The sequence below is a fragment of the Lactuca virosa genome, chromosome 1 (genome assembly GCF_052849685.1).
Source record: "Lactuca virosa cultivar CGN04683 chromosome 1, Lactuca_virosa_CGN04683_v6, whole genome shotgun sequence".
Taxonomy (NCBI): domain Eukaryota; kingdom Viridiplantae; phylum Streptophyta; class Magnoliopsida; order Asterales; family Asteraceae; genus Lactuca; species Lactuca virosa.
The window spans coordinates 66,240,662-66,263,618 of NC_136426.1; the positions used below are offsets into that span (position 1 = coordinate 66,240,662).

General features: G+C 40.0%; 1 long non-coding RNA gene across 1 annotated transcript; it reads right to left on the reverse strand.

Moving 5' to 3' along the window:
- Positions 1 to 20,644: 20,644 nt before the first annotated feature.
- On the reverse strand, positions 20,645 to 22,372 carry LOC145107738 (uncharacterized). The gene is made up of 3 exons (XR_013707948.1): positions 22,327 to 22,372; positions 21,333 to 21,396; positions 20,645 to 20,726 (listed from the first exon to the last, which is right to left on the reverse strand). It is a non-coding gene; the product is annotated as an uncharacterized LOC145107738 (long non-coding RNA).
- Between the last annotated feature and the right edge of the window lie 585 nt (positions 22,373 to 22,957).

Below are 22,957 nucleotides of genomic sequence, written 5' to 3' on the forward strand. Positions count from 1 at the left end.
TCCGGGCATCCAACTCGTCGAGTAGACCTTGAAACTTATGAAAATCAAAGCCATAAAGTTATCGCCTGAGAGTTGGGGCGTTACAATTCTCCCCCACTTGAACTAGACTTCGTCCTCGAAGTCTGCTGCGGTGAACAGCCCTGGCTAGTGCTCCCGCATTTCCGCCTCCGGCTCCCACGTCTACTCGGATCCTTTCCGATGCTGCCACTGGTTTCCCTACATAGTTCAAGTGCTCTCCGACCTGAACATCACCCGGCGATACAACCGTCTACTCATCCAATATGCGCCTTTGCAGCCGCCAAATGTGAAAAGCGATGTGAATCCGACCGAACCTTTCCAAAAGGTCTATGTTACATGTCGCTTTGCCAACCTGACAAAATCCTGATGATCCAAAGTATCGGAAACCCAACTTTCCCTCTTCCTGAAGCGAACCCCTATGTGCTGACAGGATAAAGCGTCCTTCAGCTCCTAAAATATCATACAAAATCAATCCACTAATAAACACGAACACTCATGCCTGGCCCAATCAGCCTCGGGTTGGAATACCAGGCATGCCTACGACGGGTCCAGTCATCCCTAGGATGGAATACCCTCGTATCCCCACACATATTTGGCTCAATCAACCCTCGGGTTGGAATACCAAACATATCAGGTCCAATCAATCATAGGGTCCGGTCATCCTCAGGATGGAATACCCTAGATTGGAATACCTCTATGAACATAACTCGGGTCTACTCATAACTTGAGATCCAAGGATCTATCCTTGCGTCTCATCCACCATCTTCTGATTCGTCACAACCGAGTGCAACTCCCCCGAATCTGAACAATACATCCATTCCGAACGCGCTCCTACCAGAGACATAACCAACACAATCTCTATGCCCACAGCCTATGACTGTAATACCATTACATGGTCCTCAGCATAGATCTGGATTGCCTCTGAGCCCACAACATGAGTTTGGAATGCCCTCTCCGTCCCTCAACTCATGACTAGAGTGCTCCTGATAACCTATCGACACCGCTATCGCCACTTCAGGTGTCCAACACTCTATCCTGGAGGTACTCACCTCCTCCATTGCCTAAGAAGGCCTAATCAATGTCCTTCACAACGCCAACAAGTGTCATAGTACTGAAACCTCACCTTACATTATCCACTTATAGAACAAGTTGCTAGCCCATAACACATATATACTCCGAACCTGATCATATATCTAAAAAACCCATACAAAGTCTTCAACATGCCTGGACCGCCTCAACCCAACCACCCTGGAAACCGATATACGAACCGCGGAATCCAGCATCTCACATAGCTAATGTCTCATCCGAGAATTCCCAATTCTTCCCCACTTAGAGCACTAACCACTACATACTGGTAGCGAAGCTGATACGTGGCTCAACCGTCCCGATCCGAAGTATCGGACTTCAAAAGAATCTGAATTCCCACTGATGATATCTGAATTTCTAAATTATAACTGCTCGCCCCGGACGGGCGATTCTCTATCCTATCTCTTATCCTTGAATGCATCTCCGGATCCTAACCATCTACGATCCATTGACAAAAAAATTATCCCTAACATATCCTATGTCCTAACAACTCATGCAAAACGAAATCGAAAGCTCATAATACAATCATAAACAAAAGATAGGAGAAAAGACATACTGGTCGCCACATCTGGTACTTTCCTGACCTCCTCGGCTGTGAGCTGAAAGGCACGCCCTTGAGCCTTCGGAGGATCTGCTCTACCCTGACGCCCGCCAGTAATCCTCAGGGTAGCTGGTGCTGGGGCCTGCACTGGCCTGGCGGCCAGTAGGGGACACTAGGCCTTCATATGGACCACCTGCTCGCAATGGTAACAAAGTCTGACACCTGCCCCTGGAGTCTGTTGCCTATAATCCTTCGCGATGTGACCCTCCTTGCCATACTTGTGGCATCCTGAAGAAGATCGGCAAGCCCTATCATGTACCTTGCCGCACTTTCCACAAGTACGACCCCTCTGACTCTCCTGTCTGTAATCAGCGGCCCTAAATCGTTTCGGCGCAGGCTGTGACTGTGACGGGGCCTGTCTCTGCTCTCTCAGCTGAAACTCAATCTCAAGCTCATGTCGCCTGGCGGCCTCCTGTAACTCTAGCAAGGCATCACATCTCTGCGTGAATACAAACTGCCTGATGTCCGTCTTGAGCATGCTCATATATCGGGTCATCTGAGCCTGCTCCGAAGCAAACTCAGGGCAAAACATCGTCCTCTCAGTAAACATGTGGGTGATCTTCGTCACCGACTCTGAATCCTGCCGCAAATCCAAGAACTCTTGCGCTAGTCTCTCCTGCTCAACCCGCGGGACGTAACGGGTACGAAACATATCCCGAAATCGATCCCAAGTAACCGCAGCACGCTGTTCATCCGTAAATGATCCAGTAATCAACCTCCAACAATCCTTTACTCCGGACCTCAGCAGGTTCAGAGCACACCTGACCTTCTGGTCAGCGGGACATGAACATGTGAAGAAACATCCTTCCACGTTCGATAGCCACATCATGGCTACGATCGGATCCTGAGTACCATCAAATGTTGGGGGCTTCGTGTTATCGAAGTCTCGGTACTGGAAACCCCGACTGGCTCCTCCTCCCGCCGCTGCTACAGCTGCTGCGACAGCCGTCTTAGCTAGAGTTGTGTATCTGTCATCAAAATACTCGATCATAGCGGTCTTGATAGACCCAAACATCTCTGGAAACTGAGCCCGGAACATAGAAGCAACCTCATCATGCAAGATCTCCCAGATCCTGTCATCCATCTCGTCTGGCCTCATCTGGCTGATAGTCGCGGGCGCTGCCGGTGCCTCCTGTCCGCCCTCTCCTGATCCTGACCCGGATCCAGTCACGAATCGTTGTGTAACCACCATACTGAAAACACACCAAAAGATATCAGATACTCCTCATAACAACCATGGAATCAACTCCCAACCAAAACCCTAGGGGTTGTGACTTCCATGATATGCGTATGGGTCATGTGCTTTCAGTAGTACGGGCCCATACTACCTTCCACACCTACCCATATTTGTATCAAATATAACCACAACACCCTAACAATATACATATACATAGCGAGCGCTCAATACTCACTCCTAGAGGAATGCAAACTATCTCATAACTGGGCTCCCGGCCTCTCACTACCCACCCATCCATGAAACTTCAACCAATTCTGCAGCACTAGTGTATGTTAGCCATACATAACGCTGGACCTTATAGACTTTCAAATACCTGATCCTACCCTAAGCCCTTCATCATACAAGAACAGGAAATAAGGCCAAACCAAACATTCTCAGGCTATAAGATCTTAATTATGTACAGTCATGATGCATACACCAAGAACTACAGTAATGATGTCAATTTCATATAAGGAAAACTCTAAGCTATCAGGCATCATGTAATTAGGCAATTCTATCATGCAATCCCTGAAGATCCCTAGCCTAGTACTAGCATGCTGTTCTAACATATCACATAATCAAATAACTGCTCGGTATTTTGGGGTCTACTTACTGGCTCCGGCTGATCGTACACTTCGCATCCTCTATTACTTATTTTGAAAACCATTTAAAAACCATTTTGAAAATCTTTTTCCTTAGTTTGAGACTGGATTCACATGAGTGTTCCTCCAATTCACTTAAACCAAGGCTTTGATACCAACTTGTAACATCCATAAAAATTCGAGCCAATTTAAACTTTTTAAATCATTTAAAACCATTCAGTTATTACAATTTGTTTTCAAAATAGTTTAAACATCAGAGTTCCCAGAAATCAAATCATCAATCGAGGAAGTGTACGATCACGCCTTCGCCTTCCCGCGGTCGTCCGCTGAACCTGAAACAATAAACTGAATCTGTAAGCTCGAACGCTTAGTGAGTTACCCCCAAAATACCCATACACACAACAATGCACATACAATAACAAACAACATATTATGGGTCCAATCATCCATCAGGATGGAATACCCCAGGCCCTCAACCATCGGGTTGGAATGCCCACATACTACAAGTCCAATCATCCTCAGGATGGAATACTCTCGGCCCACAACCATCACCGTTTTTGTATTTGTTTGAAAATATAGACATAATTAAATTATAATAAATTCGATTAAAAATGTCGATGTGTACGGGGCGGTTGGTCGGCCAAAACAGAACCATAATCATTACAATTTGTTAATCTATTTTGGTGGTCATTTTTTATCAGTTAGGATAAACAATAAGACCATAGAGTGATTGTGATGAACTTAATGGATTAATTTAAGTGTGTTAGCATTTCTAAATGCCTTCTAAATATTTTTGGGAACCCATAGTGATTGTACATAATACTACTATAAGAAACCACAAGTTAAGATGCAAAGTAGGATGACCAAATAGGAATGAAAACTGAAAAATGGCAAACTATTTTACAGAATGCGAAATGCACCTAGGATAAAACGACGTGTAATGTAGAATGTCACACATGCACTGACATGTAACTCGTCGAGTCCCTACAGTCCACTATCCATTCAGATGCTTTTTAAGCCATTTTAAGGTTCCATATTGCAGATCCAGCTTCCCAAGGCATGTTTATCACGTAAAGTTGCAAACTTTACGTGCATGCAAGGCTCTAAAGTCTTAAAATGTCAAAACCAAGCTTGTAATGGAGTTTTACACTTAAGGAGAGGTTCATACTTGCTAAAGCTGAGAGCTTTATGGACTTAGAGACCAAAGAGAGTTCAGATTTGAAGTTACAACTTCAGATCTTAGCTCATACCCAAGAATAGCTTCTTATTATGCTAGAAAAGCCCTAATCTTTAACCAAATGAGAAATAGAATGAAATGAGGTCAAGGTAATTACTTGATACCTTCCAAAAGATGCTAACTGAGGTAGATATCAGATCCCCACGCGTTCCTTGCTTCTAGCCACTTGCTCTCCAAGCTCTTCTTACAAAGATCCACCTTCCAAAGCTTCAAACACACAAGAAGGAAGCACACACACACGGATTAGGGTTTTCTAGAATCTCAAGAGGCTGTATGGGGGCTGAAGGAGGCTTATGATCCTTTAAATAGGGTGCAAAACCCCAAAAATTAGGGTTTCATCCTTCAGCTCCTACTCGTCGAGTCCTATCTTGGACTCGGCGAGTAGGTCACTTAAACACGTGGCCCAAATCACTTCTACTCGACGAGTCCGGGCATCCAACTCGTCGAGTAGACCTTGAAACTTATGAAAATCAAAGCCATAAAGTTATCGCCTGAGAGTTGGGGCGTTACAATTCTCCCCCACTTGAACTAGACTTCGTCCTCGAAGTCTGCTGCGGTGAACAGCCCTGGCTAGTGCTCCCGCATTTCCGCCTCCGGCTCCCACGTCTACTCAGATCCTTTCCGATGCTGCCACTGGTTTCCCTACATAGTTCAAGTGCTCTCCGACCTGAACATCACCCGGCGATACAATCGTCTACTCATCCAATATGCGCCTTTGCAGCCGCCAAATGTGAAAAGCGATGTGAATCCGACCGAACCTTTCCAAAAGGTCTATGTTACATGTCGCTTTGCCAACCTGACAAAATCCTGATGATCCAAAGTATCGGAAACCCAACTTTCCCTCTTCCTGAAGCGAACCCCTATGTGCTGACAGGATAAAGCGTCCTTCAGCTCCTAAAATATCATACAAAATCAATCCACTAATAAACACGAACACTCATGCCTGGCCCAATCAGCCTCGGGTTGGAATACCAGGCATGCCTACGACGGGTCCAGTCATCCCTAGGATGGAATACCCTCGTATCCCCACACATATTTGGCTCAATCAACCCTCGGGTTGGAATACCAAACATATCAGGTCCAATCAATCATAGGGTCCGGTCATCCTCAGGATGGAATACCCTAGATTGGAATACCTCTATGAACATAACTCGGGTCTACTCATAACTTGAGATCCAAGGATCTATCCTTGCGTCTCATCCACCATCTTCTGATTCGTCACAACCGAGTGCAACTCCCCCGAATCTGAACAATACATCCATTCCGAACGCGCTCCTACCAGAGACATAACCAACACAATCTCTATGCCCACAGCCTATGACTGTAATACCATTACATGGTCCTCAGCATAGATCTGGATTGCCTCTGAGCCCACAACATGAGTTTGGAATGCCCTCTCCGTCCCTCAACTCATGACTAGAGTGCTCCTGATAACCTATCGACACCGCTATCGCCACTTCAGGTGTCCAACACTCTATCCTAGAGGTACTCACCTCCTCCATTGCCTAAGAAGGCCTAATCAATGTCCTTCACAACGCCAACAAGTGTCATAGTACTGAAACCTCACCCTACATTATCCACTTATAGAACAAGTTGCTACCCCATAACACATATATACTCCGAACCTGATCATATATCTAAAAAACCCATACAAAGTCTTCAACATGCCTGGACCGCCTCAACCCAACCACCCTGGAAACCGATATACGAACCGCGGAATCCAGCATCTCACATAGCTAATGTCTCATCCGAGAATTCCCAATTCTCCCCCACTTAGAGCACTAACCACTACATACTGGTAGTGAAGCTGATACGTGGCTCAACCGTCCCGATCCGAAGTATCGGACTTCAAAAGAATCTGAATTCCCACTGATGATATCTGAATTTCTAAATTATAACTGCTCGCCCCAGACGGGCGATTCTCTATCCTATCTCTTATCCTTGAATGCATCTCCGGATCCTAACCATCTACGATCCATTGACAAAAAAATTATCCCTAACATATCCTATGTCCTAACAACTCATGCAAAACGAAATCGAAAGCTCATAATACAATCATAAACAAAAGATAGGAGAAAAGACATACTGGTCGCCACATCTGGTACTTTCCTGACCTCCTCGGCTGTAAGCTGAAAGGCACGCCCTTGAGCCTTCGGAGGATCTGCTCTACCCTGACGCCCACCAGTAATCCTCAGGGTAGCTGGTGCTGGGGCCTGCACTGGCCTGGCGGCCAGTAGGGGACACTAGGCCTTCATATGGACCACCTGCTCGCAATGGTAACAAAGTCTGACACCTGCCCCTGGAGTCTGTTGCCTATAATCCTTCGCGATGTGACCCTCCTTGCCATACTTGTGGCATCCTGAAGAAGATCGGCAAGCCCTATCATGTACCTTGCCGCACTTTCCACAAGTACGACCCCTCTGACTCTCCTGTCTGTAATCAGCGGCCCTAAATCGTTTCGGCGCAGGCTGTGACTGTGACGGGGCCTGTCTCTGCTCTCTCAGCTGAAACTCAATCTCAAGCTCATGTCGCCAGGCGGCCTCCTGTAACTCTAGCAAGGCATCACATCTCTGCGTGAACATAAACTGCCTGATGTCCGTCTTGAGCATGCTCATATATCGGGTCATCTGAGCCTGCTCCGAAGCAAACCCAGGGCAAAACATCGTCCTCTCAGTAAACATGTGGGTGATCTTCGTCACCGACTCTGAATCCTGCCGCAAATCCAAGAACTCCTGTGCTAGTCTCTCCTGCTCAACCCGCGGGACGTAACGGGTACGAAACATATCCCGAAATCGATCCTAAGTAACCGCAGCACGCGTTTCATCCGTAAATGATCCAGTAATCAACCTCCAACAATCCTTTGCTCCGGACCTCAGCATGTTCAGAGCACACCTGACCTTCTGGTCAGCGGGACATGAACATGTGAATAAACATCCTTCCACGTTCGATAGCCACATCATGGCTACGATCGGATCCTGAGTACCATCAAATGTTGGGGGCTTCGTGTTATCGAAGTCTCGGTACTGGAAACCCCGACTGGCTCCTCCTCCCGCCGCTGCTACAGCTGCTGCGACAGCCGTCTTAGCTAGAGTTGCGTATCTGTCATCAAAATACTCCATCATAGCGGTCTTGATAGACCCAAACATCTCTGGAAACTGAGCCCGGAACATAGAAGCAACCTCATCATGCAAGATCTCCCAGATCCTGTCATCCATCTCGTCTGGCCTCATCTGGCTGATAGTCGCGGGCGCTGCCGGTGCCTCCTGTCCGCCCTCTCCTGATCCTGACTCGGATCCAGTCACGAATCGTTGTGTAACCACCATACTGAAAACACACCAAAAGATATCAGATACTCCTCATAACAACCCAGGAATCAACTCCCAACCAAAACCCTAGGGGTTGTGACTTCCATGATATGCGTATGGGTCATGTGCTTTCAGTAGTACGGGCCCATACTGCCTTCCACACCTACCCATATTTGTATCAAGTATAACCACAACACCCTAACAATATACATATACATAGCAAGCGCTCAATACTCACTCCTAGAGGAATGCAAACTATCTCATAACTGGGCTCCCGGCCTCTCACTACCCACCCATCCATGAAACTTCAACCAATTCTGCAGCACTAGTGTATGTTAGCCATACATAACGCTGGACCTTATAGACTTTCAAATACCTGATCCTACCCTAAGCCCTTCATCATACAAGAACAGGAAATAAGGCCAAACCAAACATTCTCAGGCTATAAGATCTTAATTATGTACAGTCATGATGCATACACCAAGAACTACAGTAATGATGTCAATTTCATATAAGGAAAACTCTAAGCTATCAGGCATCATGTAATTAGGCAATTCTATCATACAATCCCTGAAGATCCCTAGCCTAGTACTAGCATGCTGTTCTAACATATCACATAATCAAATAACTGCTTGGTATTTTGGGGTCTAATTACTGGCTCCGGCTGATGGTACACTTCGCATCCTCTATTACTTATTTTGAAAACCATTTAAAAACCATTTTGAAAATCTTTTTCCTTAGTTTGAGACTGGATTCACATGAGTGTTCCTCCAATTCACTTAAACCAAGGCTCTGATACCAACTTGTAACATCCATAAAAATTCGAGCCAATTTAAACTTTTTAAATCATTTAAAACCATTCAGTTATTACAATTTGTTTTCAAAATAGTTTAAACATCAGAGTTCCCAGAAATCAAATCATCAACCGAGGAAGTGTACGATCACGCCTTCGCTTTCCCGCGGTCGTCCGCTGAACCTGAAACAATAAACTGAATCTGTAAGCTCGAACGCTTAGTGAGTTACCCCCAAAATACCCATACACACAACAATGCACATACAATAACAAACAACATATTATGGGTCCAATCATCCATCAGGATGGAATACCCCAGGCCCTCAACCATCGGGTTGGAATGCCCACATACTACAAGTCCAATCATCCTCAGGATGGAATACTCTCGGCCCACAACCATCACCGTTTTTGTATTTGTTTGAAAATATAGACATAATTAAATTATAATAAATTCGATTAAAAATGTCGATGTGTACGGGGCGGTTGGTCGGCCAAAACAGAACCATAATCATTACAATTTGTTAATCTATTTTGGTGGTCATTTTTTATCGGTTAGGATAAACAATAAGACCATAGAGTGATTGTGATGAACTTAATGGATTAATTTAAGTGTGTTAGCATTTCTAAATGCCTTCTAAATATTTTTGGGAACCCATAGTGATTGTACATAATACTACTATAAGAAACCACAAGTTAAGATGCAAAGTAGGATGACCAAATAGGAATGAAAACTGAAAAATGGCAAACTATTTTACAGAATGCGAAATGCACCTAGGATAAAACGACGTGTAATGTAGAATGTCACACATGCACTGACATGTAACTCGTCGAGTCCCTACAGTCCACTATCCATTCAGATGCTTTTTAAGCCATTTTAAGGTTCCATATTGCAGATCCAGCTTCCCAAGGCATGTTTATCACGTAAAGTTGCAAACTTTACGTGCATGCAAGGCTCTAAAGTCTTAAAATGTCAAAACCAAGCTTGTAATGGAGTTTTACACTTAAGGAGAGGTTCATACTTGCTAAAGCTGAGAGCTTTATGGACTTAGAGACCAAAGAGAGTTCAGATCTGAAGTTACAACTTCAGATCTTAGCTCATACCCAAGAATAGCTTCTTATTATGCTAGAAAAGCCCTAATCTTTAACCAAATGAGATATAGAATGAAATGAGGTCAAGGTAACTACTTGATAACTTCCAAAAGATGCTAACTGAGGTAGATATCAGATCCGCACACGTTCCTTGCTTCTAGCCACTTGCTCTCCAAGCTCTTCTTACAAAGATCCACCTTCCAAAGCTTGAAACACACAAGAAGGAAGCACACACACACGTATTAGGGTTTTCTGGAATCTCAAGAGGCTGTATGGGGGCTGAAGGAGGCTTATGATCCTTTAAATAGGGTGCAAAACCCCAAAAATTAGGGTTTCATCCTTCAGCTCCTACTCGTCGAGTCCTATCTTGGACTCGGCGAGTAGGTCACTTAAACACGTGGCCCAAATCACTTCTACTCGACGAGTCCGGGCATCCAACTCGTCGAGTAGACCTTGAAACTTATGAAAATCAAAGCCATAAAATTATCGCCTGAGAGTTGGGGCGTTACAATTCTCCCCCACTTGAACTAGACTTCGTCCTCGAAGTCTGCTGCGGTGAACAACCCTGGATAGTGCTCCCGCATTTCCGCCTCCGGCTCCCACGTCTACTCGGATCCTTTCCGATGCTGCCACTGGTTTCCCTACATAGTTCAAGTGCTCTCCGACCTGAACATCACCCGGCGATACAACCGTCTACTCATCCAATATGCGCCTTTGCAGCCGCCAAATGTGAAAAGCGATGTGAATCCGACCGAACCTTTCCCAAAGGTCTATGTTACATGTCGCTTTGCCAACCTGACAAAATCCTGATGATCCAAAGTATCGGAAACCCAACTTTCCCTCTTCCTGAAGCGAACCCTTATGTGCTGACAGGATAAAGCGTCCTTCAGCTCCTAAAATATCATACAAAATCAATCCACTAATAAACACGAACACTCATGCCTGGCCCAATTAGCCTCGGGTTGCAATACCAGGCATGCCTACGACGAGTCCAGTCATCCCTAGGATGGAATACCCTCGTATCCCTACACATGTTTGGCTCAATCAACCCTCGGGTTGGAATACCAAACATATCAGGTCCAATAAATCATAGGGTCCGGTCATCCTCAGGATGGAATACCCTAGATTGGAATACCTCTATGAACATAACTCGGGTCTACTCATAACTTGAGATCCAAGGATCTATCCTTGCGTCTCATCCACCATCTTCTGATTCGTCACAACCGAGTGCAACTCCCCCGATTCTGAACAATACATCCATTCCGAACGCGCTCCTACCAGAGACATAACCAACACAATCTCTATGCCCACAGCCTATGACTGTAATACCCTTACATGGTCCTCAGCATAGGTCTGGATTGCCTCTGAACCCACAACATGAGTTTGGTATGCCCTCTCCGGCCCTCAGCTCATGACTTGAGTGCTCCCGATAACCTATTAACACCGCTATCGCCACTTCAGGTGTCCAACACTCTATCCTGGAGGTACTCACCTCCTCCATTGCTCAAGAAGGCCTAATCAATGTCCTTCACAACGCCAACAAGTGTCATAGTACTGAAACCTCACCCTACATTATCCACTTATAGAACAAGTTGCTACCCCATAACACATATATACTCCGAACCTGATCATATATCTAAAAAACCCATACAAAGTCTTCAACATGCCCGGACCGCCTCAACCCAACATCCCTGGAAACCGATATACGAACCGCGGAATCCAGCATTTGACATAGCTAATGTCTCATCCGAGAATTCCCAATTCTCCCCCACTTAGAGCACTAACCACTACATACTAGCAGCGAAGCTGATACGTGGCTCAACCGTCCCGATCCGAAGTATCAGACTTCAAAAGAATCTGAATTCCCACTGATGATCTCTGAATTTCTAAATTACAACTGCTCGCCCCAGACGGGCGATTCTCTATCCTATCTCTTATCCTTGAATGCATCTCCGGATCCTAACCATCTACGATCCATTGACAAAAAAATTATCCCTAACATATCCTATGTCCTAACAACTCATGCAAAACGAAATTGAAAGCTCATAATACAATCATAAACAAAAGATAGGAGAAAAGACATACTGGTCGCCACATCTGGTACTTTCCTGACATCCTCGGCTGTAAGCTGAAAGGCACGCCCTTGAGCCTTCGGAGGATCTGCTCTACCCTGACGCCTGCCAGTAATCCTCAGGGTAGCTGGTGCTGGGGCCTGCACTGGCCTGGCGGCCAGTAGGGGACACTGGGCCTTCATATGGACCACCTGCTCGCAATGGTAACAAAGTCTGACACCTGCCCCTGGAGTCTGCTGCCTATAATCCTTCGCGATGTGACCCTCCTTGCCACACTTGTGGCATCCTGAAGAAGATCGGCAAGCCCCATCATGTACCTTGCCGCACTTTCCACAAGTACGACCCCTCTGACTCTCCTGTCTGTAATCAGCGGCCCTAAATCGTTTCGGCACAAGCTGTGACTGTGACGGGGCCTGTCTCTGCTCTCTCAGCTAAAACTCAATCTCAAGCTCATGCCGCCTGGCGGCCTCCTGTAACTCTAGCAAGGTATCACATCTCTGCGTGAACACGAACTGCCTGATGCCCGTCTTGAGCATGCTCATATATCGGGTCATCTGAGCCTGCTCCGATGCAAACTCAAGGCAAAACATCGTCCTCTCAGTAAACATGTGGGTGATCTTCGTCACCGACTCTGAATCCTGCCGCAAATCCAAGAACTCCTGCTCTAGTCTCTCCTGCTCAACCCGCGGGACGTAACGGGTACGAAACATATCCCGAAATCGATCCCAAGTAACCGCAGCACGCTGTTCATCCGTAAATGATCCAGTAATCAACCTCCAACAATCCTTTGCTCTGGACCTCAGCAGGTTCAGAGCACACCTGACCTTCTGGTCAGCGGGACATGAACATGTGAAGAAACATCCTTCCACGTTCGATAGCCACATCATGGCTACGATCGGATCCTGAGTACTATCAAATGTTGGGGGCTTCGTGTTATCGAAGTCTCGGTACTGGAAACCCCGACTGGCTCCTCCTCCCGCCGCTGCTACAGCTGCTGCGACAGCCGTCTCAGCTAGAGTTGCGTATCTGTCATCAAAATACTCCATCATAGCGGTCTTGATAGACCCAAACATCTCTGGAAACTGAGCCCGGAACATAGAAGCAACCTCATCATGCAAGATCTCCCGGATCCTGTCATCCATCTCGTCTGGCTTCATCTGGCTGATAGTCGCGGGCGCTGTCGGTGCCTCCTGTCCGCCCTCTCCTGATCCTGACCCGGATCCAGTCACGAATCGTTGTGTAACCGCCATACTGAAAACACACCAAAAGATAGCAGATACTCCTCATAACTGTCACACCCCGATCCTTGTCGGAATCGATCGAGGCGTGATATATTGTTCAAAGTCTCATGACAACTATGTTATAATATGATTAGATTCAATTAAGTACTAAGTATGCAAACAAGATCCACAACATACAAATACAAATCCAAATACGAACAACATTTATTACATCAAATTTAAATAGTCTTGTGGATTTCTAAGGCACAACCTATTTTTCATCAACTTCATTCTTCAAATCTGCATCATGGGTAAAAACAGGTCAACTACGAGAGTTGGTGAGTAATCTAATTTTAGTAGAGAAAATTGTGAAGTTGAAACCTTTATAATTGGAAATTTGTTTTCTTTTGAAGTCGGCAAACAATTGTATTTGAGATAACGGTTTATAAATCAAAAATTGATTAACAAATGATAACAACAACAATAAGTCCTCACCCTATATATACATATGTGTATATATATATATATATATATATATATATATATATATATATATATATATATATATATAATATATATAGGATGGAGCATCTAATCATCATACACACTCAACCACGTGCGATCAATCACCTTAGCGTCCCAAGGCGGGGTGGTCAACCCAATAGCGCTATTATTGTCCATAACGTACCTCAAGAATACGGGCATAGTCATGAAGATTAGACTAAAAATGATAATGCACTACAAGTACATGTAGCGTAAACAAACAATAGTTATACAATTAACGACTCACGTATAAATGTCCCAACAATGTCTCAATTGTGATAAAACAATAAAATGAAGTTGGAACATATTAGAACCACATGATACACCCCAAAAGTATTGAAAATTATAAAATATGGGGTAGATTACTCATATTAGTCCCAAAACGAAATGCGTGTGTCGTACGATAGACGGTTCGGGTCAAAATGGCGTAGAACCTAATATAATTAATAGTTTTGGTTTAGGAACTGCTAAACGAGAATAGAGTACTAATACAAATAATTAGACACATATTCTTATATTAGATGAATTAACAATAATTCATTTTGATTATAATATTAAGGTATTCATTTGTTAAATGAATTTTAAATTGAATTAATTACTTTGCATAATTAATTTATATTTTCAATTTAGGCCAGATTTTAATAATTTCTTATTAAAATAATAACTTGCCCAATTATAATTATTTACAGATTTTAACAATTATTTATATGAAATAATCATTAAAATGCATTTTTACATGCTTAAATACTTAGGAAAATGGTTTTAAATAGTACACAGTATTGAAAAATTATGAAATTATTAGGAAATCATTATTTCATACAATATTAATTACTGTAAAATTTTTATATTTTTCTGAACTGTTTTAGTATTTATTTAATACTTTAATGATTAAACAACAACAAAATTCGGGAAAAATACTAAATGATTCCCAAAAATTCTGTAAAATTAACCATAGTTTTATAACATGATATAGAGCCCAGTGTATAAGTTTCGGATATTTGTGACTATGGGAAGTATTTTTTATATATTTCATTATTAATTAATCAATAAAATTATAAATAATAGTAAACAGTAATATAAATGCATGAAACTTCATAAATTATGTTTAATCAATATATTGGTCATCCCAGAATTTTCTCAGAATTTATTGAATGCAAAAAGTATTTTATGTGAATTATTGCCATACTTTATTGCAATAATTATAGTAATTCAATAAAAATAAGTTATTTTCTGAAAATTTCCAGAACTTCTTATTTTATTGATGGGATTCTGAGAAAAATCAGGTTTATGCATAAAATGAGTTTTAGATATTTTGGTGGATTTAATTTATTTCTTGTATGAATTTGAAACTTTTAACAACATACCTTGATGAATGCTTCAAGAGGGATGAAGATTTGAGTATAATAGATTGTTCTTGACTGGAATATGAGTATTTCTTGGATGAATTTCGAGATTAAGAGTGAGAGAAAGAATAGAGAAGGTTTAAGTGGTGATGAGAATAATGTGTTGGGAGAAAAAGGAAAGAAATGTGGATGGGAGGTGTGAGTGAGAGACCATGGGAATAATCTTTTTGCTTTTGATGGTCTTCATAATTTCCCACTAACACAAGCATCTTTTACATAATTAATATAAGAGTTTTATAAAATTTAATGTAAAGTTTATAAAAATAGAGTTTTATAAAATTTAATGTAAAGTTTATAAAAATGGAGTTTTATAAAAGATGAGTTATTATTTGATTATAACAATCTACTTTGATTTGAAGTTTAATTATAGCATTCAAGTTTGATTCTTTTAAATTTAATTAGAGCATTATACTTTGATTTGATTTTAATATGGTATCATAATTTAATTTGATTATAGTTATAACGTTGTACTATACTATGTTGCTATTAACGTCAATTTATATCGTAGTGTATGAGTTTTGATCCTATTAGCGTCAAGTAATCTTGAGTAGGGTTTGAATGAGATTGAGAGAGGTTTCGTTTGTGATCTTTTTGAGTGTCCGGCTTCGCAACGCAAGGTCCATAGACCCCGTTAAGCCATGATTTAGTGTCCTACACAATCCCGATGATTGTGCAATAGTGTTTTATCGCTTTGGTTCGTTGTTTAGCACTGTTAAGGCTAAGGAATATCAAACACATGAACTTTCCAAATGATGTTTTCTCATTAAAATAGCGAATTGTACAGTGATTACATAACGTAAACCCTAACATACAAGGGTTAATGGAGTTGACCGATTTAACTTGTTGACTTTGTTTGACTTTGACTTGACCGAAATTTGATGGTTGTCACATCATCCCCCCGTTAGAAGGAATTTCGTCCCGAAATTTGCATTTTGACTGGGACTTCAAGAGTTTGGAAAAAGATGTGGAAAACGTTTCGTAGTACAAGAAATTAATTTTGGTGAGGAACAACCCGCCTGATGTCACATAACGACCTTGGAAATTTCTTATTGTAACTTGAACTGAGTCGATTTAAAAGGAGTTTATTGTTTTGGGATGATAGAGTATTCTATGTGTGCTTTTATACTCCCTGTTTTATCCTTGGTATTACCACTATGAATATTTTATAACGTAGTTAGCGAGTTCCATCATTACGAATGTTTCAACAAATTTTGACGAAATTTGCATTATAAGTCCTACAAGTTATTTTATAGTCGATTGACGTAAACTAGTCGTATATCATTAAGATTGCAAGGGCATTTTGGATGGGTGACCCCGCCTTAAGCCCACAACCAAACAAGGAACAGGGAATGAGGCGGAATCACACATTCTAAGTCCATAGAATCTTAATGATATATGAACATAATGTTTACACTAGCCCTCATAGATTCCAGGGGCGTAGTATTATTGGGCTAGAAGTAGGAATTGTAGTTCAAAATAAAATAGTTATAAGCCTGCTATCTTCAAACTTGGGCTTTGGCCCCTCCCGATTCCTAATCAGAATGGTCCAATACTCCCAATTCTCCAAGCGACCAAGCGGTATCAAGAAATCAAAATCGATTCATCCCCATTTTCCCAATTCGCTGCCTATCTCGCCTGCTGTTCGTTTGTTGCTGTCTCGCCAAGTCAGTCGCCTGGTCTGACTCTCGCCAATCGCCATCGCCAAGTGCCCAAGTCCCCATTCACACTTCACAGAAATCAGGTATGTAATCCCGAGACCCAAATCCTGTTCAGATGTTCTTTCTTTTCTGATTGTAAGATTGTTGATTGTTGGTGTTGGCGTATTGCACTGTTGCTGCTGTTTTCTGTCAATCTGTTGCCTATTTATGCGTTACTACTGTCTTACTGAGTTTCCTTTTAAGTTGGCTGTCATTTGCGATTTGGCGATTTGCCAATTTGATTCATAAGTTATGAACTTATAGATTTGGTTATTGATTTGATTATGCTTAACAGCTTGTCAGCTTCAAACAAAACTGAAAAGTGACAACAAAGATTGATTTGGTTATTGTTAAATGAGTTATTGGTTATTGTTCTAATTTTGAATTTGATTTTGTTTTGATTGGATCAATTGTTCCTTCATTTTGATTTTTCTAGATATAATCATGGGAAAGATGAAAACATTGAAAGAGAAATTGTTGTCTGCTTACTAATATATCATTCATAATCTGTTTTTTAAAGACATTAAAGGCTGTCGGGCTGAGTTGTAATTCTTTTTCTAGGTGTTTTTGGTGTTTATTTGTTGAAAACAATCTGTTTTTTTTTAATGTTAATTTCAGTTTATAATATTTTCTCCCCCCCCCCCCAAGTTAATTGTTCAAGCTCCGCCACTGATATATTTACTAGTAAAAACCCTGAGTTTTTTTTTACATAGATGATAAGACTTATTTGGGTTTTGCCGTGTTCTCAAGATTCATGGTTTATATACTTGAATCGATGCTAGTTTTAGTAATAAAAAGAAATTTAGAATTTAAACGTCGAGGTTAGAAGCTTGTACTGATATTTAAGGGGTTAAAAAATAAAGTTTTATTAGTTACCTATAGCGACACACAAGTCATAATTTGCATGTGTGAAGACTTGGAGTACTTTCTAATTGATTCGTGTGTGAAGACTTGGAGTACTTTCTAACTGGTTCATGTGTGAAGACTTGGAGTACTTTCTAATGAAAAGTGTGCTACTGGGGAAATTTGAAACTGGCACGTAGCTTCAAAGTCAAGAATATGCAGTAGGCATGTGATGTATTAAATGCATGAGGCACATAAGTCATAATTTGCGGCAACATATACGTATATGTGTGTGAATTGAAGAAGAAGGTTACAGCTCAAAGACCATATATATTCATTTCCTCTTTATTTGTTATTAATTACTTCTCCCACTTTACTTATATAAATCATCACATTCTTACCGCAACTTTTAACTTCTCCCTCACAAATGGATCCACCTGCAGATCATCAAAACCCCATATATGACCTCGATTGGTTTCCGTACTTTGATCATCAAGATCTTTTCAGGTATATATAAACGTCACTCATTACCCCATCTTTCACACAAAAAAGTGATTTTGTCTATATTGATCAAAACATGGTTTGGATTTGTAGTGATCAAAAAGAGTCTTCCATCGTGTTGGATTTGATTATCTTGAGTTTTTGGATTTTTGCAGTGGTGACAGGCTCGACCATCATGATTACGAGTTGTCGAAAAAATTGCATGAAGTGCTCGATCAGAACGTTTCCACAGTACTTAACAAAGATCAAAACATCATTTCTAGAAATGAGTTTCACGATTTAGATCCCCTTAAAGACATAAGCTTATGGGATTGTTGGGAGGATGGTAATTTACCATTGGTTAGTTTCAGTGAAGACTGTAAATCCGGTGGTGAGGCTACATGTAGTTCTAGTGCTGCCACCACTGATCACGGTGGCCGGAAGGTGGCAAAGAGATTGAGACCATTGGAGTTTGAAGAGATAGCGAAGTACTTTGAGATGCCGATAATCATGGCGGCAAAGGAACTAGGGATAGGGTTAACATTGTTGAAGAAAAGATGTAGAGAGCTAAACATAAACAGATGGCCTCATAGAAAACTTACGAGCCTACAATCCCTCATTCAAAATGCCAAGGTAAATTACGATAATAACCTTCTATACATTACTCATGCATGCATGCCTGCACTTGGTAACCAAAGTAGTTTTGGTATTTTCTAAAATTTTAATTATTAGTTTCTTTATAACATAAACAATGGCCCTAGGCATATTCCACATCAATTCAATTGATTTACTACGATTTCCTGATTTATATTTATATAAACTTAACTCATTGTAAATTTTGTGAACTCACACGAAAAATATATTGTATCTACCTTTTTTTTTTAAAAAAAACTAGGAGTTGGGATTAAAGGAGGAGATAGAGACGTTAGAAGGGCACAAGAAGATGATGGAGAAATTGCCAGGTATGGAATTGACAGAAAGAACAAAGAAGCTTAGGCAAGCTTGCTTCAAAGCTATTTATAAGAAGAGAGGACTTAACAATCCTTAGTCCTTACCTTTTCTTTTAGCCATTTTGTTATAATTAGTGGATTTTAATCTACATTGTATGTGTTTTTCTCTTGATAGTTTGATACCCTTTTTAGTTTCATTGTGTTTGTTTGTCTATTGATTTTTTTAGGCAGAAAATTTTGTATAATTTAGGTATTATAGTTTGTATTATGTATTTAGCCATATTCTAGATTGCCGACACGACTACGCCGACGACTCTATACTAGAGGTCTATATAAATAGACTTATGAATTTAGTAGGAATAACTTGATTATAATCTTGTGATTTGTTCCATGTCTGATCCACTCCTATTATTCACTCGACATGCCCCCAGTTACGTGTAATTAAAATTTCATTAGACTGTTGATCCTAATGAGTCCACCCTAAGTCCACGACCAAACAAGGAACAAGTCAACTACGAGAAACACGCATATGGACTTGTGAGTTATTTGTAAATTGATTATGGAAATAAAGTTTTTTTTAGACATTGTTGGGTAAAATAATTGTAAAACACTTGTTGGGCCATGGTTAGGAGTGTTGGGCACCTTTTGGGCTTTCCATGGTTACTAAATGTGAAACATGTAGCACTTGCGTGGGCCCCCACAAAACTAAGTTTTCACATTTCTTTCCCACTTCTAGGCCCATTAGGGAACTTAATAGTCCAATGAGTTGGCCATTTTGGAGTGTATCCTTTCGGATACGTTTGATAAGGTCGGGTATTTTGATGGCTCAAAAGTAATGTGAATGACGCGCTTTGGCCTATAGGTTTGGGAACTCTCACCTTTGGTCCCCAGATAAGCAAACTGGTCCCTCGGTTGATTGGGATGTATACGAATGCTTACCTAGTCAGGACTTTCGGGCTACCGGCACCTCCCCCTTCCAGTTACTACGCGTCCATTACTATGATCCTACCCAACTAGAGTGGATGACTTTGAATTTCCTATGAGCTCTAAGGAATACATATATGTATATACATTTTGTTAAACAACTTGAGTATGTGTGTGATTTTCAGAGAAAGTGGAGAATATTCACAAGTGTATGCACTCATATAAGTGTCAGGAGTAATACGTATGCACATAAGGGAGCAATTAACACACAAAGGTATTCCTAGGATTTTCTAAGTGTGAATTGCATGCAGTTGTGTGTGCATTTTATAAACTAGCCTACGAGAGGACCCTAGAGGCTATAGACTAGGTCAAGGCAATTAACCTAATTCCCTATAGTCAAGGGCTCTGATACCAATCTGTCACACCCCGATCCTTGTCGGAATCGATCGAGGCGTGATATATTGTTCAAAGTCTCATGACAACTATGTTATAATATAATTAGATTCAATTAAGTACTAAGTATGAAAACAAGATCCACAACATACAAATACAAATCCAAATACGAACAACATTTATTACATCAAATTTAAATAGTCTTGTGGATTTCTAAGGCACAACCTATTTTTCATCAACTTCATTCTTCAAATCTGCATCATGGGTAAAAACAGGTCAACTACGAGAGTTGGTGAGTAATCTAATTTTAGTAGAGAAAATTGTGAAGTTGAAACCTTTATAATTGGAAATTTGTTTTCTTTTGAAGTCGGCAAACAATTGTATTTGAGATAACGGTTTATAAATCAAAAATTGATTAACAAATGATAACAACAACAATAAGTCCTCACCCTATATATACATATGTGTATATATATATATATATATATATATATATATATATATATATATATATATATTTATATATAGGATGGAGCATCTAATCATCATACACACTCAACCACGTGCGATCAATCACCTTAGCGTCCCAAGGCGGGGTGGTCAACCCAATAGCGCTATTATTGTCCATAACGTACCTCAAGAATACGGGCATAGCCATGAAGATTAGACTAAAAATGATAATGCACTACAAGTACATGTAGCGTAAACAAACAATAGTTATACAATTAACGACTCACGTATAAATGTCCCAACAATGTCTCAATTGTGATAAAACAATAAAATGAAGTTGGAACATATTAGAACCACATGATACACCCCAAAAGTATTGAAAATTATAAAATATGGGGTAGATTACTCACATTAGTCCCAAAACGAAATGCATGTGTCGTACGATAGACGGTTCGGGTCAAAATGGCGTAGAACCTAATATAATTAATAGTTTTGGTTTAGGAACAGCTAAACGAGAATAGAGTACTAATACAAATAATTAGACACATATTCTTATATTAGATGAATTAACAATAATTCATTTTGATTATAATATTAAGGTATTCATTTGTTAAATGAATTTTAAATTGAATTAATTACTTTGCATAATTAATTTATATTTTCAATTTAGGCCAGATTTTAATAATTTCTTATTAAAATAATAACTTGCCCAATTATAATTATTTACAGATTTTAACAATTATTTATATGAAATAATCATTAAAATGCATTTTTGCATGCTTAAATACTTAGGAAAATGGTTTTAAATAGTACACAGTATTGAAAAATTATGAAATTATTAAGAAAACATTATTTCATACAATATTAATTACTGTAAAATTTTTATATTTTTCTGAACTGTTTTAGTATTTATTTAATACTTTAATGATTAAACAACAACAAAATTCGGGAAAAATACTAAATGATTCCCAAAAATTCTGTAAAATTAACCATAGTTTTATAACATGATGTAGAGCCCAGTGTATAAGTTTCGGATATTTGTGACTATGGGAAGTATTTTTTATATATTTCATTATTAATTAATCAATAAAATCATAAATAATAGTAAACAGTAATATAAATGCATGAAACTTCATAAATTATGTTTAATCAATATATTGGTCATCCCAGAATTTTCTCAGAATTTATTGAATGCAAAAAGTATTTTATGTGAATTATTGCCATACTTTATTGCAATAATTATAGTAATTCAATAAAAATAAGTTATTTTCTGAAAATTTCCAGAACTTCTTATTTTATTGATGGGATTCTGAGAAAAATCAGGTTTATGCATAAAATGAGTTTTAGATATTTTGGTGGATTTAATTTATTTCTTGTATGAATTTGAAACTTTTAACAACATACCTTGATGAATGCTTCAAGAGGGATGAAGATTTGAGTATAATAGATTGTTCTTGACTGGAATATGAGTATTTCTTGGATGAATTTCGAGATTAAGAGTGAGAGAAAGAATAGAGAAGGTTTAAGTGGTGATGAGAATAATGTGTTGGGAGAAAAAGGAAAGGAATGTGGATGGGAGGTGTGAGTGGGAGACCATGGGAATAATCTTTTTGCTTTTGATGGTCTTCATAATTTCCCACTAACACAAGCATCTTTTACATAATTAATATAAGAGTTTTATAAAATTTAATGTAAAGTTTATAAAAATAGAGTTTTATAAAATTTAATGTAAAGTTTATAAAAATGGAGTTTTATAAAAGATGAGTTATTATTTGATTATAACAATCTACTTTGATTTGAAGTTTAATTATAGCATTCAAGTTTGATTCTTTTAAATTTAATTAGAGCATTATATTTTGATTTGATTTTAATATGGTATCATAATTTAATTTGATTATAGTTATAACGTTGTACTATACTATGTTGCTATTAACGTCAATTTATATCGTAGTGTATGAGTTTTGATCCTATTAGCGTCAAGTAATCTTGAGTAGGGTTTGAATGAGATTGAGAGAGGTTTCGTTTGTGATCTTTT